At 33.9% G+C, this 22,215-nt stretch overlaps 1 long non-coding RNA gene across 2 annotated transcripts; it reads left to right on the top strand.

The window, feature by feature from the left end:
• The first annotated feature begins 234 nt into the window (after positions 1 to 234).
• Positions 235 to 19,214, top strand: LOC105466389 (uncharacterized). Of its 2 annotated transcripts, XR_978171.2 has the most exons (4): positions 269 to 352; positions 7,863 to 7,950; positions 17,675 to 17,892; positions 18,682 to 19,214. It is a non-coding gene; the product is annotated as an uncharacterized lncRNA (long non-coding RNA). The 2 variants fall into 2 exon arrangements; XR_978170.2 differs by lacking the exon at positions 7,863 to 7,950 and having other exon boundaries at positions 235 to 352.
• Positions 19,215 to 22,215: the final 3,001 nt, after the last annotated feature.

Here is a 22,215-nt window from a genome sequence, read left to right as displayed (position 1 = left end):
CTCACAAACTTCTTTGTGATATCATGACCTCTAGAGGGCATACCTTGACATTCCAAAGCACACCTTTACTATATTATTCCTTTTTATTTATGTTACTGGTTTATGTATTTAATATACTATACTTTAAAATTATTATTTTAGAGTATACTTCTATTTTAGAGTGTATTTCTTATATAACTGTATATAAGTTAACTGTAGAACATCCTCAGGCAGGTCCTTCAGAACATATTCTAGAATAAAGCATTGTTATTATAGGACATAAGAATTCCATGAATGTTATTGCCACTGAAGACCTTCCAGTGGGACAACATGTGAAGTTGGAAGACACTGATACTAACAGTCCTGATCCTGTGTAAGCCTAGGCTAATTTGTATGTTTGTTTCTTAGTTTTTAACTAAAGAAGGTAGAAAGCAGAAAATAAAATAATTCAAAGATAGCAAAAAGCTTACAGAATAAGGATATCGAGAAAGAAAATATTTCTGTACAGCTATACATAGGTTTTAAGCTAAGTATTATAAATCAAAAAAGTTTTTTACAATTATAAAGTAAAAATGTTACAGTAAGCTAGTTAACTTATCGTTGAAAAAAATTTTTAATGACTTTAGTGTATCCTAATTCTGCAGTGTTTATAAAGCCTATAGTAGCATAGAGTAGTGTCCTAGGTGTTCAGGTTCACCAACCTCTCACTGACTCACCCAGAGAAACTTTTAGTCTTTCAAGTTCCAGTCATGGTGAGTGCCCTAAGTGGGTGTGCCTCTTTTTTTTTTTTTTTTTTAACTTTTCATACCATATTTTTACTAGACATTTTCTATGCTTAGATATTTTTAGACATATGAGCCATTACTATGGCATTATAATTGCCTACAATATTCAGTACAGTAACATGCTGAAAAGGTTTGTAGACTAGCAGCAATAGGCTATACCATACAGCCTAGGTATGTAGCAGGCTACATCATCTGGATTTGTGCAGGCCTACTCTATGAGGTTTGCACAGCAGTGAAACTGCATAATGATGCATTTCTCAGAATGTATCCCATCATTAAGTGATGCATGACTGTACAACACCTATAACAGAGTTTTGAGTATACAAATAAATCAACAAAATTAAATCATAGAGATTATATTTATCATGTCACTAGTTCATGATTTGTGTAACAATTGAGCAAAAATAAATCATAAAACATCAAATTGCCTAATATAGTTGTTTTAGTAACTTTTAAAAACAGAAGGCACCCTTCCATCCCCATTCACCTATAATTGGTTTGAATGTCAAGATTAATGGTTGCACATAATCACCAAAAAGCTAAAATGAGGCTAAAATTCTTGGAAAATGAGGATTTCTGCATAGAGCACAGCAAGCACCAAAGCAGGTCTAAAAACGAGTTAAGAGAGCACAGTGGCAAGTGGCTTGGGGTTTTATGTGATTGGGAAATGGGGTTGTGTTGAGGCTTGCCTCAAATGGCTAGGATTTGCATGGTTTGAATTTCCTGTTAGTGCCAAAGGAAGGAAAACCAAGCTATCCTTAGCAATTTTTAGAGATACAGGCAAAAGAGAAATTGGGAATTGTAGGTATTGAAAGCTGTCAGCAGTCAAACATCAAAACCAAAGTCAGGCTATTTATGGGATTTGTACAATGAATTCAAGATGTTGTGCAAGTACACCAACATCAATAAATTTAGACTCACATAAAATGTTCTCCAAAACTTGTTAATTATATATAGAGTAATAATTAATGCTATATACTGTTTATTAAGTAAGAAATTTGACAGAGTGGTCCATATAACAGACATTAAAATCAAAGTTTAGCAAAATAAAGTCATCTGTTTGAGATTAATAATACTAAAAAGTAGTAAATGACAGAGTAAGAATATGGAACAAGTTGGTCAAATTCCAAAATTTACAAACTTGTTATTGTGACATACCGCTTTGGTAAACAAGTTGCATATCACATAATTATGAAATTATAATCCAGAAGAAAATAATATTTTAGGTGAGATAGTAAAAACAACATTATTGAGATTAATAAGTAAATCAAAAGGTAACACTTTAAATTTAAATTTAAATAAAAACAATAATTATGAACTTAGTACTAATAGTGATCAGTCACTTGGGGTAACACATCATACAATTTACATTTTAATCCTTAACTGTTGAATTAAAAATGTTCCTTTCATTACCAGATAAAAAGTGATGCATAAAAAAGCAAACCTTCAACATCATATCAGTTCTCTTAAAGATAATTATTTTTTAAATATTTAATATATGTATCACATACTTATTAAAGATTAGTACATTTTTCTCTAACATAAGAGTTACTGTCAGAATTCTGCTTTCTGCACTCTACATAAGAAATGTAATCTGAAGTAATATACAGCAAATAAACCCATCTAAGGCCAGGCACGGTTGCTCACTCCTGTAATCCCAGCACTTTCAGAGGCCTAAGCAGGTGGATCACTTGAGGTCAGCAATTCAAGATCAGCCTGCCCAAAATGATGAAATCGCATCTCTAATAAAAATACAAAAACTAGCCAGGTGTGGTGGCGTGCACCTGTAATCCCAGATACTTGGAAGGCTGAGGCAGGAGAATTGCTTGAGCCCAGGAGGCGGAGGTTGCAGTGAGCCAAGTACGCATGTGTATTTAAAAAATGGCTATTTTTATTCTGCCAGAAATGAATTTCCAATTTTTAAAAAAACATAAAATAAACGTCCATATGTATTTTATCCCTTGCACCTGATGGGGCTTTATTATATTTGATAAACGTAACCAATTATAACTTGGGTAAGTATCAGGAAAATAAAGACTGAAAAATAATAATAAAATATAAGTTGGCTTCTATTCCCTAAGACAATTTATTCGTTTAATAATATAAATTAATCTGGAGGCAAATTTTTGACTAACAGTGTTTTCTACTAAGAAAAAGAAGTATTTTATTCAAATAAATTAGAATATATATTTATTTTCTTTTCACTCTGAAGCCTTTGACTGTAAAACCTTTAAGTAGATTAGAGTAGGTATTTACAAGAGCAATGATAAACTTAAGTAATAGTTAAGAAATGAAATGATTGCTTTAGGTACTATCTCATTCAGGTTAGGTCAATGTTCTTTCTCCAATGTAAGAGGAAGTAACTGAAGCAATTGTTAAATATTTAACAATATTTTCTAAATCTAAAAATGACTATATCAAATGCGCTAGAAGACATCCCTGAGTTAAGACTCAAAAATTCTGTAGACTGAATCAATAAATACTTTTTCAGTTTATCATTGCTTTTATAAATAACTATTCAAATCTGCTTGGAGGTTTTAGAGTCAAAAGTAAATTAATATATATTCCTATTTATCTGAATAAAATACTTCTTTTTTGGCCAGACGTGGTTGTTTACACCTGTAATCCCAGCACTTTGGGAGGCCAAGGTGGGCAAACCATGAGGTCAGGAGTTCAAGACCAGCCTGGTCAACATAGTGAAACCTTGTCTCTACTAAAAATTCAAAAATTAGCTGGGCATAGTGGTGCATGCCCCATAGTCCCAGCTACTCAGGAGGCTGAGGCAGGAGAATCGCTTGAACCCAGGAGGTGGAGGTTGCAGTAAGCCGAGATCGCACCACTGCACTCCAACTTGGGCAACAGTGAGACTTGTCTAAAAAAAAATAATAATAATGAAAATAAAAGACTTCTTTTTCTTAGTAGAGAGTTCTGTTAGACAAAATTCTGCCTCTGAGTTAATTTATATTATTAAACTAGTAAATAAATTATTTGAGGAAATGGAAGACAACTTATATTTTATTATTATTTTTCAGTCTTTATTTACCTGATACCTACCTAAGAATTAGTCCCTGGCCTTGAAATCAAACGGAGTTTCCATGGCTGGAATTAACAATTATTTTAAACTGGTGACTCATTTTTTCTTTCATTTTTCTACCTTTTAAAATAAAAATACTTATAATTGGTCTATGTTTTTCAAATCATTGTGCTTTAAAAGTAGATATTTTTTTTTGAAATTCATAATTAATAGACGGAGAGAAACTTTGACCCAACATGGTATAGACCCATAATCTCAACCATACTTTACTTAGATTATGAAATCTGGGATTTTTGAACTAATGTTAGTTATGACATGTGATTTTGGATTTTGAGTTGATGCTATAATGGAATGCGATCTTTGGGGATGTTGGAACAGGGCGGATATATTTAGTATATGGGAAAGATATGAATCTTTAGAGGCCAAGGGCAGACTGTGGTAGGCAAAATATTGTCTTCAAATCCTACTCCCCAGAATCTGTGATATATGCTAAATTACATGACCAAGGGGGATTAAGTTCACATATGGAATTAAGGTTATTGATTGATTAACCTTAAGACAGGGAAATTATCCTTGAGCCAAAAAATAAATAAATAATAAATAAAATCCTGCCAGCCTCTACATGCTAAAAAGTGCAAATAAGTAGATTGTCTCCTAGAATCTTCAGAAAGGAATGCAGCCCTGCTTTCATTAAACTTGTGCTAATTAAAATTGCAAGTAGTAATTGATACATTTATTTTAGCAGAATGAGACACATTTTATATTTCTGAACTCCAGATGTGTATTAAATCAGTAAATTTGTGGTAATTTGTTACAGCAGCCATAGAATACAACACTCTACTCCAAACAAAAATGCTTCAGAAAGTCAAAACTACAGCTCATTACTTTTTTAAAAAGTAAATTATTAAAGTAGAGTGCATTTAATTATTTATCCTTATTTGAGAAATGAAATGGGCTCATTCACCATTATATCTTTGTACTTTATTAAATGTCAGATGTCAAATTAGCACACGTTTCTGGGTTGCTTCAGACGTGAATCACAAACTATTAACCATGTAAAAATCATCTTAAATTTGAGTTATTATAATCTAGGTTATTCAACTGGTTTATCTGTGATATGAGTTTCCATATAGAAAAAGTAAAATATAAATAATCGGAGTGAACTAAATTTACTATTATTTTATGTTTAAGGAAATATCAACCAGATAAGACTAATAAAACAGAAAGGTAAATAAGGAGAACATTTTATATGTTTACTGATTTTTACACATTGCACTCGTTTTTTCTTGTGCACTGTAAGTAAACATGCTGCAATTCCTATGAAAATAAACTTGTGCTTAATGAAAATTGCAAATAGTAATTGATATAATAAAAACAACAAAGTGCTTTGGTGACACAAACAAATAAGGAATAAATATTTTGAACATACAGATTTAGAAATTTATGCTAGGTTTACATAGGTTATCTACCTTCTATAATTTCATACAGATATACAGGGAATGATTTTATTTGTAAAGAATAGATAAAACATTATTTTAAAAATATATGTCTCCGGCCGGGCGCGGTGGCTCAAGCCTGTAATCCCAGCACTTTGGGAGGCCGAGACGGGCGGATCACAAGGTCAGGAGATCGAGACCATCCTGGCTAACACGGCGAAACCCCGTCTCTACTAAAAACACAAAAAATTAGCCGGGCGAGGTGGCGGCGCCTGTGGTCCCAGCTACTCGGGAGGCTGAGGCAGGAGAATGGCGGGAACCCGGGAGGCGGAGCTTGCAGTGAGCTGAGATCTGGCCACTGCACTCCAGCCTGGGCGACAGAGCGAGACTCCATCTCAAAAAAAAAAAAAAAAAAAAAAAAAAAAAAAAAATATATATATATATATATATATATATATATGTCTCCTTTGGGAGAACGAGATTATTTCACATATTTGAAAATAATATAGATAGCTAAAAGGTCCTCTTCTTTATCCTCTTCCCTAATTCCTTTGCATTGCTAAGTCATAGATATATTTAAAGCTCCTATCAATTGAGGTTTCATCTCCTTCAGAAAGCTTTCCTACAACCCTTTGTGAATAATTACTAAAATATCCAGACACTACAGATTCAACCAATGAAACATCCTTTATGGTCTCAGAACTCTATCCCAGACAACTTGGAACAAGATCAGTGGCCATCCCTAAGCCATTAATCTGTGGAGTTCAAACACAAAATATTGCTAGAACAGAACATCCAGGTATAGATTGCAGCAGTACATCCAACACACTGCTATTTACTGTAGGACACTCTGCAATACTCTATTAATGTTATGTGTCATTAATATCACCATGTAGTGGGAATCTCATTTAGGTTTTAGTTATCTTTTAGGTACCCAAGAATCAGGAGGTGGGAAAGATATCAAGAGTTACAAAGCTACATTGTAGAGAACAAGGTCCATACGATTCTCTCTCCTTTCTTTTCTGCTCTTATACTCGCATTCTCAAGTAGTCAGGAAGTCTAGACTGCATTTCATTCCAGATATAATTGTCAGTTGCTTACCACATTATGGACATGACCATATCTGTGCCTTGACTCAGCAAATTACATTTGCAATAAACTTCAAATAGAACATAAGCCTGCAGTAATGGCATGTGTTTGTAGTCCAACCTACTTGGGAGGCTGAAGTGAATCTTGAAACTATAGTTCAAGTGACCTTCAAGAGACCAACCTGGGCAATACAATGAGTATCTGTCTCTTAATAAATTTAAAAAATTGCATATATAGTGCAATATACAGATCTTAAATATAATTTGAATAAATTTGACAGATGAACATATCCTTGCATTCAAAACCCTCATCAATGCCAGAAAGCATTTTCTTTTTTTCCATAAGTTGTACTTTTTATTTAAAATTTAAGCTTTTGCAATTAAGTCTTTGGCCAATTGTGAATTACCTTTTGCAGGTGGTTTGAGGGAGGCATTAACATTATTTTCTTTCCTCACATATTTACTAAATTTGTCGTAAGACTTTCCTTTCTGAATTATGTTACCAGGACAGCTTGTTGAAATTCAAATGACCAAATAAATAGAGGTTTAGTTCTCAGCTTTCTAACTTGTTCCATTGATCTTATTATTTTTCAATAGGGCAAAACCATTCAATCTTTATTAATAAAACATTATGGAAAGACAGAAAATCAATAACATCAGTACTCCTTTTCTTTTCTTTTTTTTCAAGATTGTTTTAAGATTTTGTATATAGTTTGGACTTTTGTAATACTGACTCAACTAATGCATTTCTACAAAAAAATAGTCTGTTAAGATTATGAATGGAATTGTTTTGAATATGAAGATCAATTTGGGAAAAACTAGCATCTTAATATTGAGTCTTTGAATCTATGACTGTACTGTATTTGTTAGATATTCTTATTTATTTTATCATTGTTTTGTAGCTTATTATGTAGAAGTCTTAAACTTTTTTGTTGAATTTATTCCCAAGAACTAGAATTTTTATGCTACAATAAATGTTATTTTTAAATTTTATTATCTAATTATTGGGTTGTAATATATAAAATCACAATTGATAATACATTCTGATCCTATAACCTGAAGTATTCCTGATCTTCTAATACGACTAGTTATAGTAGTCATCTTGTAGATTCCTTAGACTTTTTAATGTAAATAATCATAATCTTTTAATAATGAGAATATTACATTTCCCTTTCAAATCTTTATGCCTTTTATTTATTTTCTTGTTTTATGGCACTGGCTATGAGCTGCAGTAAATGCCTAAAAGAGTATGTGAGAGTGCACATTTTTGACATCTATCTTATTTTAGTTTAATCATTCAATATTTCCTAGGATTCTAAGAAAATGTTCTAAACCTAAAATAAGGTGTTTATTGGAACAGTTGATAGTTTCAGTAAACGGCCATTAACCTGAAGCAGTTATTTTAGTGCTTTTGAAGTAATTCCACTGACAATATTTCTCTGTCTTTTTTTTTTTTACCTGAAAATTCCCTTAATTCACATTCTCACTTTTATTTTTGTAATTTCTATTGTTACAATTTCTTTTTAATTTTTTTCTTCAGGTGTATCTTTCATGAGAGTGGCCATAAGCCAAGAAAGCCATTTTCTATGAGAGCCCTGATTGAAAAAGCTAGGATTGTGTGCGGTCAGGTATGAGACAATAGAAAAATAAAACCACAATAAATGAAAATGAAATGGAAGAAATAGGGCCGGGCGCGGTGGCTCACACCTGTAATCCCAGCACTTTGGGAGGCCGAGGCGGGCGGATCACAAGGTCAGGAGATCGAGACCACGGTGAAACCCCGTCTCTACTAAAAATACAAAAAATTAGCCGGGCGCGGTGGCGGGCGCCTGTAGTCCCAGCTACTCAGGAGGCTGAGGCAGGAGAATGGCGTAAACCCAGGAGGCGGAGCTTGCAGTGAGCCGAGATCGCGCCACTGCACTCCAGACTGGGCGACAGAGCGAGACTCCGTCTCAAAAAAAAAAAAAAAAGAAATGGAAGAAATATATTACTTACGTGTCCCAGATAGAATAGGGGGTTAGAGGAGGCTGAAGGGACGTTTGAAGGCAGTAAGAAGCTCAACCAGCAGGTAGTGTGTGTGTGTGTGTGTGCGTGTGTGTGTGTGTGTGTGTGTTTGTATGTAATAAAGAGAGAAAGAGAGAGAGAGAGAAAGAGAGAGAGAAATAAAGGTAAAAGGAAGAGAACTAGTCGGACTGCATCTTTATTAGTGTCCATGGGCATTATCCCTTAGGCTTTCTGTCTGAAGCTGTCAATTGGCTAGTTTAATGAAATCACATGTTAAGAGAGGAACTTACTTACATTGTTTTGATCAACTCTAAGTCATGGGGAGATGTTGGGATTTGGGTTAGTCAGATGAGGGATAAGTTGGCTATATCACAAACAACCATGCAGAGAAGGGAAGTTTTAACAAGGGCAAAGGTGATGAGGTATGATTGAGTTTCAGACAATTTATGTAGTCCCACAAATTACTGATCAACACTGGTGATCCCTTTATTTAATAAGCTCAAAAGCTTCAATCTATATTTTGAGAATGATTTATTTGAACAGGTCTGTGTTCCCTGTGCCCATAGTTTAGTGACAGTCTTCAAAATATCTTTTGTCCTTCTTTCCTTTATTAACTTTTCTGTCTTCTAGTGTTCTCAACAGCACTGCACTGCCTAGACACCAAGCTCTTACTGACTCAAGTAGAATAGATTGCTTACTTACATTTCAAAGAGGTCACGTCTTGGGCTTGTTATGGTTGTGAATCAGTCTCTTTCACCACATTTCATGCTGTGGTAAAGGCTTCAACCCAAACTTTTTAATCATAGCAGGGAAGGATAGCTGGTATTGCCCAACTATGAGTTCTGAGTTAGCAGAAAAGCATGGCCAGAGACCACAGACTGCCTGTTAACTGCTGTTGATCTTTTCAGCAGAGGAGTCAATGCAGTTGAAATGCCCTGCAATTGAAGGGTCAGGATACCTTTAATGGATTCTTATGGCTGGGCCTGCTAGACTTTTGTGCACTGAGATGATGGAACACTGCACTCATTTCTGTACTGTCTGTGATTTTTTTCCCTCATAAAATTTAGTCCAACCAGCCTTGTGTGAGGGCTGCTGGCTACTCATTGTTATTTGCTTGATATTCTCAAATTTTGGTTGTTATATTGAAATGAACTTTTATGCTATTCTCAGAAAGGTAAAGAAAACTGATGTATAGTTAAGTGTCTCATATCTCCTATCCCCAATCTAATAAAATATTGATGTTACATGATAAAATAGATGGCATCTTAGCACAGAGATATAATGTGCCTTGCAACATTTCAAACAATCTAAGTAACCAACTTACTCTTAAAAACCAAAAAGCATTCAAGAACATTCACAGGGTACCTACTCTATACATCAAGTTAATCCCCAAGGTGGCCATTGCCATTATTTAAAAGAAAATATTTTAAACATAATAGCTTTTTCTATGAGAGAATCATTTATGATACCTGGCAGTCTGTGGTGTCCATTAAGTTTTATACTGTTGAGTATGATTTTATCACATTTTGAAAGAATATTTGTCCTGAACATAAAACACAATTTTTCCTTTTAATGGCTGTTTTTGCTTGAGGTTGGTCATCAATTTCTTTAAGGAGAATTGTTATTTCACATTCCTTTGGCACAACATAAAGCTTAATAGAAACTGAAATGTCAAGAACATTACAAAAGTACTTCATATTTGCCTCAACTGTAGAATTAGCTATTTACTTAATTATGGCTTTATCAGTCATAAAAATACTCCATGTTTCTAATATAAACTCCTCAATGAATAGTAGAGTGAACAGCTTTTGCTCTTACAATGCAGAATTTTTCTGTGACTGTAGAAAAACATGAGATCTTCCTACACCAAGAAATGTGATTTAATCAGCCAAATATTAGCACAGGTACAGCTGAATTTTGCTTTTTGTGAAATGCTTACGCATCAAAAAATAATCAAGTTGTAATAATAAGTTTCTTTATTGTTTTCCTATTTAAACATGTTTTTGGCAGGAGAAGATTTAAAAATTAGTAGACAGGCAATGGAAATCAAAGTATGTGCATGTAGGACAATTTTGAATAACTAAAACAGGAAATGTTAATGTGCTCATTAAAAAAAATTCAATGACAATGTCAGTAGATTCTATATAAAAGTGTTACATACAATAATTTAGGTTATGAGAGTAAAATTTAACCTTTTGAAAATATATTTATTTTAGTATGTTCTAACTAATGAAATAAAATACTGACAGAACTGATATATTTTATGTATCTGGAATGAATTTTTATTATCTATTTTAAGAATTTTGTTCAATGAAAATTTTTTATATAGAATGCTTTGCCAGCTGTTTTGAAAAAGTATATTTATTTGTACAGAGATTATATCTCAATAAATGATTATCATAATTTTTTTTCTTTTTTCTTTTTATTTTTTTGAGATGCAGTCTCACTCTGTCTCCCAGGCTGGAATGTGGTGACACGAACTTGGCTCACTGCAACCTCCACCTCCCAGATTTAAGCGATTCTTGTGTCTAGGCCTCATGTCTGGCTAATTTTCTATTGTTGTTGTTGTTTTCAGTAGAGATGAGGTTTCGCCACATTGGCCAGGCTGGTCTCAAACTCCTGGCCTTAAGTGACCTACCTGCCTCTGCCTCCTGAAGTGCTGGGATTATAGGCATGAGTCACCGTGACCTGCCAAAACTTTCTGAAACTGAGTATAATTTTAAAATATATATATATAATCTCTGTGTACTATTAGAGAAACAGTGCATTAAGAGACCATTGATTTTGTTTGCAGAATTTAATTTAAAATTCTGTGGTTTCACAATTTTATATTTCTAAATCATGTTTAGCTGGTGTACCATGCATTTAGAAATATATTTAATGAATAAATCACTAACATCTAACATATACTAAGATCTTGTTATGAATTTGTCATTGATAAGGGTGATTAGATTTGCATAGCTAATTTCTTTCTCATAGTCATCCTTAAAGCTATGGATCATTATTCAGATTTACTGATGTGGAAACTGACACTTGCATTGATTAAGTAAGTAACCTAGAGCAAGTAATCTAGTTCCAAATAAATTCATTGAACTCCAAGCCATCTAATGCAGGGGGAGAGGAAGTAACAAGACCTCTCCTGCAGATTTTCATAAACTTGTGGTCCCTATCTAAGTCATCTCATGCCTAGGACAAAAGAATTATTTAATCCAATTTTAGTTATTGGTTTTTGATATATATTTAAATTCTGTCAATTCCCATTTTTCTTCCTAACTTTTTTTCCATTGGCTAAGAGGAACCTTATGAAGAACACAAGTAAGCAAGTTCAATCATATGACACTGCTGTGGGCAATAAGCCTCATCAACTCAATGATTTATGACAGAAATGTCCTACCTTTTTAGCGGGGCAAGCTCAGAGTTCATGGCTTGTTCATGTCTTCATTATAACCTAATCCAGATGTTTGAGTTCATTTCCTCTCAGCTGATTTTTTTTTCAGTGGATTGGGTAATTTCTAATTGAAAGTATTGCTGATCCCATCTGTGCACTTCTCTAGAATCTTATATTGGCTTACTCTCCCCACACCCCACTCCATTCCATACTATCCAGTGCACATTTTTGCAGCATTCCCAAAAGTCTACTTCTCCAGGTTAAACTCTTGGTGCCATACAGTACTGATGTGAGTCACAAGGTAGTCTGCTCATTCATCTCCTTTATAGTACTGTTTTAGGACACAGGACTTTTTTTTTTTTTTTTTAAGCAATAGGAAAGACAAACATGTTTAATATAGAATATAGTAAATGATTTAATTAAAAAGTGGCACAATTTCCACATCTCATTCTTGGGCACAAGTGTCAACTCTTACCCATTTAAAGCCTAAATTCTACAGAGACTTGAATGGGGTTACTTTAGGACACATGCATGTATGGATGTGTGTATTTCTCAGAATATTTAAGCAGAGTACTTAGCAGCACAAAACACCTAGAATCACATATGGTACTCTCAAATAGGAAAGCTATTGCCCTTATCTGCCTCTCCCCATCTCCAGGGGGATTAATTTTAAATTAAGAATTATAATCTACTGCTCAGTTTTTATCATTCCCAAACTCTAAAGCATATGTATATATGACCAACTGCTTTTGATCATGACCTTTCTGGAAGCAAAGATGGTATTTAGTTATAGAGTGGATTTAAAAGCCTCTGGGTTAACTTGTACTATTTCCTCCACTGGATTATAGATGGTCTGATTTATGGGACAAATTTTCTTAGAAGTTGTTTAGAGTTTTTTTTTCTCTCTCTTTTTTTTTGCTTGATTTATTGATCAACTTACATTTCAATTTTCTTAAACTACTAAAGAACCCTGGGTAAAACCGTTAATAAAGTAAATAATCTAATTCAACGTTTTGAGTAGTTAAAAGCTCAAGTCCACATTCAGCATCTTTGAACATTGAAAGATACCAGTAAAACCATATTATATTAGTTTAACCATAGGTAATCTATTGTTTTTGTTATCTAAAATTTATGAAAAAGTTATGATATTTCCCAAACTTTTCACAAATATCAAATTATACAAAAGAAGACTTTCAATCTAAAAATATCTTCTTTCTTGTACTTTTCACTTTTCTACCAGATTTATTTATTAAAATTTTATTTTTGAAAACTCTAAATTAGATTATTCTATTGCTTCAAACCCAGTTTTGCCAATGGTATAACACGCAGACATTGTAGCATGATATGCAATGTCTTTATATACTGATGTTTCTTAATATTCTTACGTATTTTTTATCATTTGCTACAAAAAATCTGTGTCCTATTTCTCCTTTTCATAAATGTCCCTACTAGTCTCCAAATCAACAATATTGTCTCATGCCTCCATGCCTTTATTTTTTTTGTAATGTTATCTTCTTTTCATGAAATGGACTATCCTTTTTCTATAATTAAAAAATTTTACTTTGTTAAATATTCAAGTAAAAAGTCACTCCTTTGAAGCTTTCTATTTTTCTTATCTCTAAGATTATTTATCCTCTCTATCCTCTTTATATAGATAACATTTGCATCTATATATTTATTTACAACATTTTCTGAAAAGCATAACACTATAGCACCAGCATTAGAATCAGATGATTATGATAAAATTACTAATTTGGGGACCTCCCCCTTAGAAACTACCCAATCAAAAGGTGGTGGCAGATAGTAGCTGAACTGTAAATAAGCACTCCAGGTCAGTCTTATGCTAATTCAAAATTGAGAACTACTGCCCTTGATGGTGAACTTCTTAAGGACAGAGTATTTACTGGTCCTTTATTTTACTTCTAGAGATAATAGGCTAGAGAAAATGGTACTTAGGTATATAAGTCTCAATATATCTTCATTAAAAGAATAGAATTACAGTACTAAAATAACAATGCTACTAAACCCTTTCAGTGCTCTGCTAATAAAAATGCATTCAGCAAAAAAAGTAGAATTTGTTCTTACTTATTAATTATAGTATTCATCCATGATTTCCAAATCTATTTTTGGTTGTGAAAAACCTTTAAATTAAACAGTAGTAGATAGATTTTTTACTTGGCTAGAACTTTCTTCTTATTACTCCACCACTGAACTGGTAGAGCAGAACATCTTCGAACCCAGATTGAAAACATTATGTATATACAAATATTAATTTAGAACTCTTGAACATTAGAGATTCTAATGAATCACCAAATTTATATTTAATTTACTGACACATTATATCTAATACAAACTGTGTAAAAGTTGTCCTATATTGTTAGGCCATGCATTTGGATATTTTTTAAATATATTTTCAATTTTTGTGTTGAATAGGTTGGAGTGATTGTACAACTGCAAACAACTATTCTCAGCTACTTCTTTCATCCTCCTAGTCCCGGTAGTTAACCTATATAATTGCAGCCAGACAACTTTCTAATGCCTGTAAAGGGAAGAATTTCTGCTAACACTATCTAAGCACAATTTGACAAAGAAAAGGAACAGAAAAATAAGGAAGGACATGACCAGTTGATGGCTTCTGCTGAAGTTCATTCCTTCCTCCACATAATTTTTTACTTTGCAATGATTCTTCTTTTAATGTATTGTTGTAATTGCTAAATTAAATCTTAGCTCTAAGACAGAAATATACATTATCTTCAACATATTGAGTTTTTGAAAGTTGTAGCAGTGCTTTTGTAACTTGGCTAATAGATACAAAAATATAATTAGATATAAAGATTAAGCTCTAGTATTTGTTAGTATAATAGGAAAATTATAGTTAATAATTTATCATATATTTTAAAATAGAAAAGAATAATTTTAATGTTCTCAACACAGAGAAAGGGTGGATTTGAGTTAATGGAAAACCCAATTACTCTTACTTGATCATTACACATTATATACAGTATTAAAATATCCCTTGTACCCCTAAAATAGGTACAACTTTTATAAACCCATAAAAAATGAAAATAAAAGTATCTCTAGTTTTGTTAATTAGAATGTAAACAAGTGTTAAATTAAGTTTTACCTGAATCTGCCTCCTTACATATTTTAAGTTCTGCCTGAAGTTTTTTTTTTTTTTCCCCATATACAGTGAACAGCAACGTAACTGAATGTGTAAATAGACTGTAACCTACTTTTGTGACAATCACTGAGTTTTGTCAAAAAGTGCCCAACTGTTCAAACCATGTTCAAATAAGGCAAACACTAAGCTACTGTGAGCTGTAACAATAACCAATCCAGCTGTCTGTACCTCTTTATTTATTTATTTATTTATTTATTTATTTATTTATTTTTATTTTATTTTTTTTTAATTGAGATGGGGTCTTGCGCTTGTTACCCAAGCTAGAGTACAATGGCATGATCTCCATCTCAGCTCACTGCAACCTATCCCTCCTGGATTCAAGTGATTCTTTTGCCTCAGTCTCCCAAAAAGCTGGTATCACAGGCACCCACCACCAGGCTCAGCTAATTTCTTTTTTTATTATTATTTTTAATAGAGATGGGGTTTCAGCATGTAGGCTAGACTGGTTTTGAACTCCTGACCTCAGGTGATCCTCCTACCTCAGCCTCCCAAAGTTCTGGGATTACAGGCTGAGCCACCACACCCAGCCCTCACTTCGGGTTTTATACTTCACTTTCCTTTTCCTGACCATAAATCTTCAACCCTGCAGTAGCACTGTAGTTTCTATGAATCTGCTGTGATTCTGGGGGTTTCCTGAGTCAGGAATTGTTCTTTAGTCAGTTAATCTCTGTTAAATTTTTGTAAAGTTTTTATTTTAAAACAAGGTAGATTTTAAAAGAAATCTTTAATGTGGATCCTAAGCTCTTGCTCATTCCATCTCAAGGACCATAGAAAATTAAGTCTAAATTTGGAAAGTATATTACAGTTTTAAGTTAGATTTTCAGGATGTTGAATATTAAGTTAGTAATTTTTAGCTAATATGTATATCTTTTTTCTGCAAAAACATTTAAACATTTTATTCTGCACATTAGTTTATTTTAAACATATAATTTTGCTGATCATGAGCAAAGTCACATCAATTGTCATGGAACACCTCGTTCTGGACTCATAGTTTTAGTTCCCTGATTTCCAATTTCCTGAAGCTTAGAATACAAGTTTGAAATTAGGGAAATGTTTATGAAATTTTTATTCGTTTTAATGTATGCCTAAAGTGACTAAAATTGGAAAAATAATGAGGTGGATAAGGGATATTCCAAGCAAAAGGCACACAGTTGGGGAAGAATCTTTGATGATAAAGAGTAATATCAAATAGAAGAGCACAGATCTATCATGTTAATCAACACAGGGCTTATGTTGAAAATTAGTGAAACACAATGTAAGAGATATGCACAAAGCAAGGTCAGGTAGGTTTTAAAATAGAACTTTAGATATGGTATGGAAAAAAAAATACAGAAGCTCTGAGGCAGATAGAATTCATTTGATGTAGGGCTGAAATTGGAAGCTCAGACTGCAAATGTTAAGTATTTGTCTAAGGTTCTGTGGTTATTTCAACTTACTTTTGTGGGGCACATCACACTCCATTGGGAAGAATAGGGATGGAGAAAAGGTATATAGACTGTATTAGACATGTAAATATTTGATCATTTCTTTCAATTGTAGGTGCTGAAAGTTGTGATACCTTTCCATACCCATCATAAGGCTCACAACCAATGCTGTCATAACAACAACAACAAAACGGTTAACAAGAGAAAAGCATAACAAATTGATTAAATCAAATTTGTACATGATGTGGGAGACTTCAGAAATAAAGACCCAAAGACTCAGGGGAAATTATCCATTTTTATGCTTAGATTCGATGAAAAATTGACAGCTGAGTAGAAATGTGATTGGACAAAAGGGTATGATCTAATAGTAGTGGACTGAGAATGAGATCTAGCCAGACTTTTTTGTTCAGATTCTTCTTGGCTTCTCTATGTGGCATTCCTTCCTCCTAGCGTGGGGCAGAACCCCTCTGAAACGATAGAGGGAAAGAAGAAAGGAGAGAGAGACACCTTTCTAAACTTATAAGTAAACTTCTTTTTCTATCTATAAGCCAGGAAGTAAGTACAAATTAAATGTTAGTCTTCATTACTACCAGTAAAGTTCCTCAAACTGCTGCTAGGAAATTATTTAACATGCCACAGAGCTTTGCACTGTGAAGAAAGATTAAACAATGAATATTTCTAAAAGACCATCTAAATGCCAAAATAATATCCAGCACAATATATCTTTTGACAATGTTTCTCAAATTGTTATCCCTATACTACCTGAATCAGGATCACCTACAGTGCTTGATAAAATATACATATCTGATCCTGCCACAAATTACTTGATGACACTTTTGAGGGGAGGGGAAAAATACCATTTTTTTTTTAAGTGAAAATATCACAGGTGATTGTTATGTTTGCAGTGCTTCAGAATAGAACATTTGTTTTCAATGGTTAAGAATGGACCAATAGGCCGGGCGCGGTGGCTCAAGCCTGTAATCCCAGCACTTTGGGAGGCCGAGACGGGCGGATCACGAGGTCAGGAGATCGAGACCATCCTGGCTAAGACGGTGAAACCCCGTCTCTACTAAAAAATACAAAAAACTAGCCGGGCGAGGTGGCGGGCGCCTGTAGTCCCAGCTACTCGGGAGGCTGAGGCAGGAGAATGGTCTAAACCTGGGAGGTGGAGCTTGCAGTGAGCTGAGATCCGGCCACTGCACCCCAGCCTGGGCGACAGAGCAAGACTCTGTCTCAAAAAAAAAAAAAAAAAAAAAAAGAATGGACCAATTAGGAAATGCCTATGTAGCTTATACATTATGAAACGCTGTTAATGAACATTTGAATATTCAAACCTCTCACCAATTATTCCACAGAAGCATGGAAATGATATGAACTGATGAAAAAGATACTGGAGCTCCTTTAAAGAATGCTATCACACCATAAGTGGAAGTACTGTGGTAGAAGAGAGACTATAAAATATTAATGGACTATTGACCTGAGGTAGCAAAGGAAGATAAAAGCAAATTATCTGAGTGCATGAAGAAGCTGCCTGTCTCCACGGTGTGGAAAGAACTTCAATATAACAACAGTAGTGAGTAATCATTGTCTGAACTACATTTTTCTTGTTACCATATCAGAATTGTATTTGTTTCAGTTTCAGAGAAAAAAAAATGTATTTTTTTAAATTTCATAATTATGTTTTCTGCATTGTAAGAACAGTTCGCATGGAGAGGTGATTTGAAATATGCATCTTATTATCATTAAAAGTCTAGTAATTGTGGCTATCTTCATAAAACAGTCCAACAGTTGAACTGTTTGGGAGTTTGGTGTCTTAATTTTAAGTTACTAAAAATTGTACCTGCCCAAATGTTGTTCATGCCTGAAAATAATGTTCATTGAACTTAAATTTTCCCATTCTAGACTCTGCACTTGGCAGCTTTGTGTTGCTCAAAAAAATCATATTGCCAAGAAAATTGGAGGCGTATATATTTATGGTTTCCAACTTAAAGTAGAATCCTAGAGTGCTCAGCATTTCTTTTCATGGCATTATACCTCAAACAATAATAAAAAAAGAAATAAATAAGTTTATCAGAAAACAAACAAACAATGTGCATTTGTATTCACATTAATTCTTTTCATGGACCCCCTTTCTCTACTTCCCTAATCCACAAAAAGATTTATTTTTTTAAATTAAGCTCTAATGTTATGTGCTCAATGAAATTTATCTTGACTCTACCATTCTTCTCTGTTCCTTGAATTCATAATTAGTTGAAGTTGTGTGTGTTTATAGTATATTTTATACATTTCTATTTACACTTTAACTTGAAATATTTCGGAGCATATAAATCTTTCTCACTAGTCTTTGTGATCTAAAAATCAGGAATATTGTATGAATCATGTTTCTGTCTTCATGGCCTCGTTGGAGCTCAGAAACCAATACACCAAAATATGACACTTTGATGTGCTAAACTGAAGAAGCCTCAACATCTCTCTGATCTGAGCCTACGCTTCCTGTCTCTCAATCCTGCCTCTTCCAAAGAACAGGATGAAGTTGTTCTTGGAAGTTACCTTATCTGCTAAAGTCTGGATAGAACAAAAAAGAAAATAAGTATCTCTGGTCCCTTCTCTGTGCTGAATTCATATTGCAGGAAGACTGAAGTCTATCAACACACCTGAAGAGACTTTACTGACAAACCAGTGTTCTGCCAACCCAGCAGACTTTGTCCCAGGTGACTGTATGTTCTTCAAGCCCTTTGACTCCCTCTAAAAATTATTTACTATCCCCTAAAATCATCCACACTTTATATTTCCCTTTCCCTAAGAGAAGGGTATATAGCCATCTGTTCCCTATTGTGTGGTGTGGTAATCACTTTGTGATTCTCTTGTACACATCAATAAATTTGTATCACTTTATTGCATGAATCTATCTTTTGTCGCTTACTTTTCAGTGAAACTTGAGAGGGTGAAGGATAAAGTTTGCCCTTGGCCCGTACAGCCTTTTATTGCCAAACCTAAGAAGTCCAGTGACTGACAATGCCATCTTATTATCATTAAAAGTCTAGTAATTGTGGCTATCTTCATAAAACAGTCCAACAGTTGAACTGTTTGGGAGTTTATTTGTTTGGTGTCTTAATTTTAAGAAACAGAGATTCAGTAAACGCTGTTTTAAAAAGTACATTAAATAACTGATGTAAATAGACCAAGGCAAGTTTTAATAATGTTAGAATTGTGAAGAAAATTAAGTTGCATGAAATTAAATAATTATAGAGACAGCCTAGATAGCTAATTATATTTATATCTTACTCTCCCATCTACAGTTTTTTTGTTTGTTTGTTTTGTTTTGTTTTGTTTTGTTTTTAACATTCTGGTATCTGTGGTCAGGTTTAAGTAAAGGAGTGCTATATTTTACTTTTTAATCCAAATTTCTGATATGTCTCTCAATCTAGTAATAGAAAACTATACTATTTTGTAAATAATTATATCTTAAATGTTCTATATAGTCCAAGGTGCATGCCTGGTGGATGCAAGTGTTTATAATTTTTATTTTGCAAGAAAATTTGAAATAAAATTTATAAAGTAAGTTGACCTTTATAATTAACAATTTGAATTATGTTTTGCATGTGCCTAGTTAGGGGTTAATTATGAAAATGATAAAATTGATCATATGTATTAAAATGTCATTACTAGATAATATAAATCAATAAATTTATTTCAGAACACTCTGTGTTTAAATAATCAAAGTTTGTAATTTGTATCATAAGCCAAATATCTAAGACCATATCATTTCTTTCAAAAAAGCAAATTTTCATTCAAGAATATTTACTAGTTCTTATTTCTGAAAGTCACATATCATGAGAACAACAAAATGACAAAAAATGAACTGACTGAGCATATTGTATCTAACTCCCTTTATATCTAATTAAATATATAAAAGACATATTTTTTTCTTAATATGATATTTATGCAATATATTCTTTAAAATATTTGTGTGGATAAATATATAAACACATGCACAGATACACACACATAGACTGACTCTACTACGTTTAATACTACATTTCATTATTTTTTTGCCATGTAAACTTCCTAATTATTGAAAAAAAGATCTTTTTCATCAGTTGCAAACATAGAAATACTTCTGTTAAGTTCCAAAAACATGTCGATTATATTTAATCTCATCTTTCGTTAGTTTAGAACAAAAATGCTACATTTTATCAGTTTAAATAATTTTATTTACCTTTTTCTGGATTTGTTTCAAAACGTAGTTAGTTCTTCAGTGTCATGCCTTTTTTGCTACCTAAAATTAGGGCATGTTGGCAACTGAGAAAAATGCAGAGGCAAAAAGATCACTGTGACCTTCTTCCACCTTTCTTCTAGTCTGAAGCATGGCTACAAAAAAATTATTTCGCCTCCGTCACATAAAAGTAGATCAGAAGACCCTCATTCCAAAAAGTACTGCCCAATGCCTGGAGGCCAAGAAGAATATGAATAAACAAGCCTTGTTAATTTCCTCCCATTTCATTACTATTAGGTTATACTTTTTGTGTTCAATCATGTTTCTCTCCACAACTATCCACTTCTTTTTTCAGGCTTAGCATAAAAAACCAACTTTCCCTGGTCTTTGAGTTTTTGTTTTAAAAATCTTCTATGTCATGTAAATCTTTGTTTAAATAAATTTGTTATGTCTTTCCTTTGTTATTACTTCTTTTGTTATAGGAGTGCCAACAACCACCCTTGCAATGAGTGAGGAAAAGGTATTACTTTTTCTCTCCCACATCTTAGAAAGATAATTATTTTGTCTGGCACTTGAGTCAGTCTCAGTTTTAATAGTATATATTTAGTTGCATTACTTACTTTCTAATGTTACAAAGGAAATGAATAGTATTTTAGAAGGAAAAGTAGAAATATTAGGGAAAAGATATTTATAAATAAAATCAAATTCAGAGTAGAGTCATAATTGTCACTGGACATGAGAAATAATTATTTTGATTTTATTGATGAATAAAGGAAAGCCAGATGAGAGTGACATAATCACAATATTTAGCAAGGAATAGTTTGGGAACTCTCTTCCATATGAATAATATGAAGAGGGACCAAGGAAGGGGATTTGCTTTCTTAAGAAATAAATTGAACCAGGTGTGGTTTACTTTGTGTTAGGGCCCACCCAACTGGACTGTTTCCCCATCCCATAAACCTAATCCCAAAGGCCAAAAAGTAAAACCCCCTACCCCAAACTTGCCTGTAACTGTTTGACCGGATGCCAGCTGTCCCAGGATGCGGTTAAGACATCTACCTTGCACCACAGAACTGGCAAGAAAAATATCTCCAGGAAGCGGTCAGACACCTGGTACAAAGGACTCCCCCACCTCTTCTTTTTCCTTCACCCTGACCCAGTTCCAAGTCCTATAAAACCTTGCTATAGCCTGTAAGCAGGGCTACCTCCTCTGCTTTTGTCAAGAGGTAGCCTGGAGGACTGACAATAAATCAGCTTGCCTGAACTTGGGTCTATTGGCCTCATTCCTTTCTCGGCTGTCCTTCCAATTATCCCTCACATCTTGGTGCCGAAACCCGGGAAGGTGGTAGAATCTGACCTCCCTTTCTCCCTCTCTCCTTCCCTCCCCACTTTCCCCAGCTGAACTCCCCCTTCCAGAACCATCAGGAGAGGCAGAGGATTTCCTATTCCTTTCCATTGCTGGCAGACACATCCAACACCAGGGCCACCTCAGGGGTGAGTAAAGGAGAGTTCTGCCATCTGTCCAGAACCCTTGTCCACTCCTTCCCTACTGAAAGACCCAGCATTGGGCCAAGGGTTTCTTCCTCCCAGACTCCAGGCCCTCAGTATCTTCTTTGAAGGGATGCCTGAACTGGGGATTATCGCGCCTCTCCGACTTGAACTGTGGGACAGGGAATGCCT

Source organism: Macaca nemestrina, chromosome 2, assembly GCF_043159975.1.
Source record: "Macaca nemestrina isolate mMacNem1 chromosome 2, mMacNem.hap1, whole genome shotgun sequence".
In the NCBI taxonomy this organism is placed as follows: Eukaryota; Metazoa; Chordata; class Mammalia; order Primates; family Cercopithecidae; genus Macaca; species Macaca nemestrina.
The sequence above is the reverse complement of the archived record's forward strand: the minus strand, read 5'-3'. Positions and strand labels throughout refer to the sequence as shown.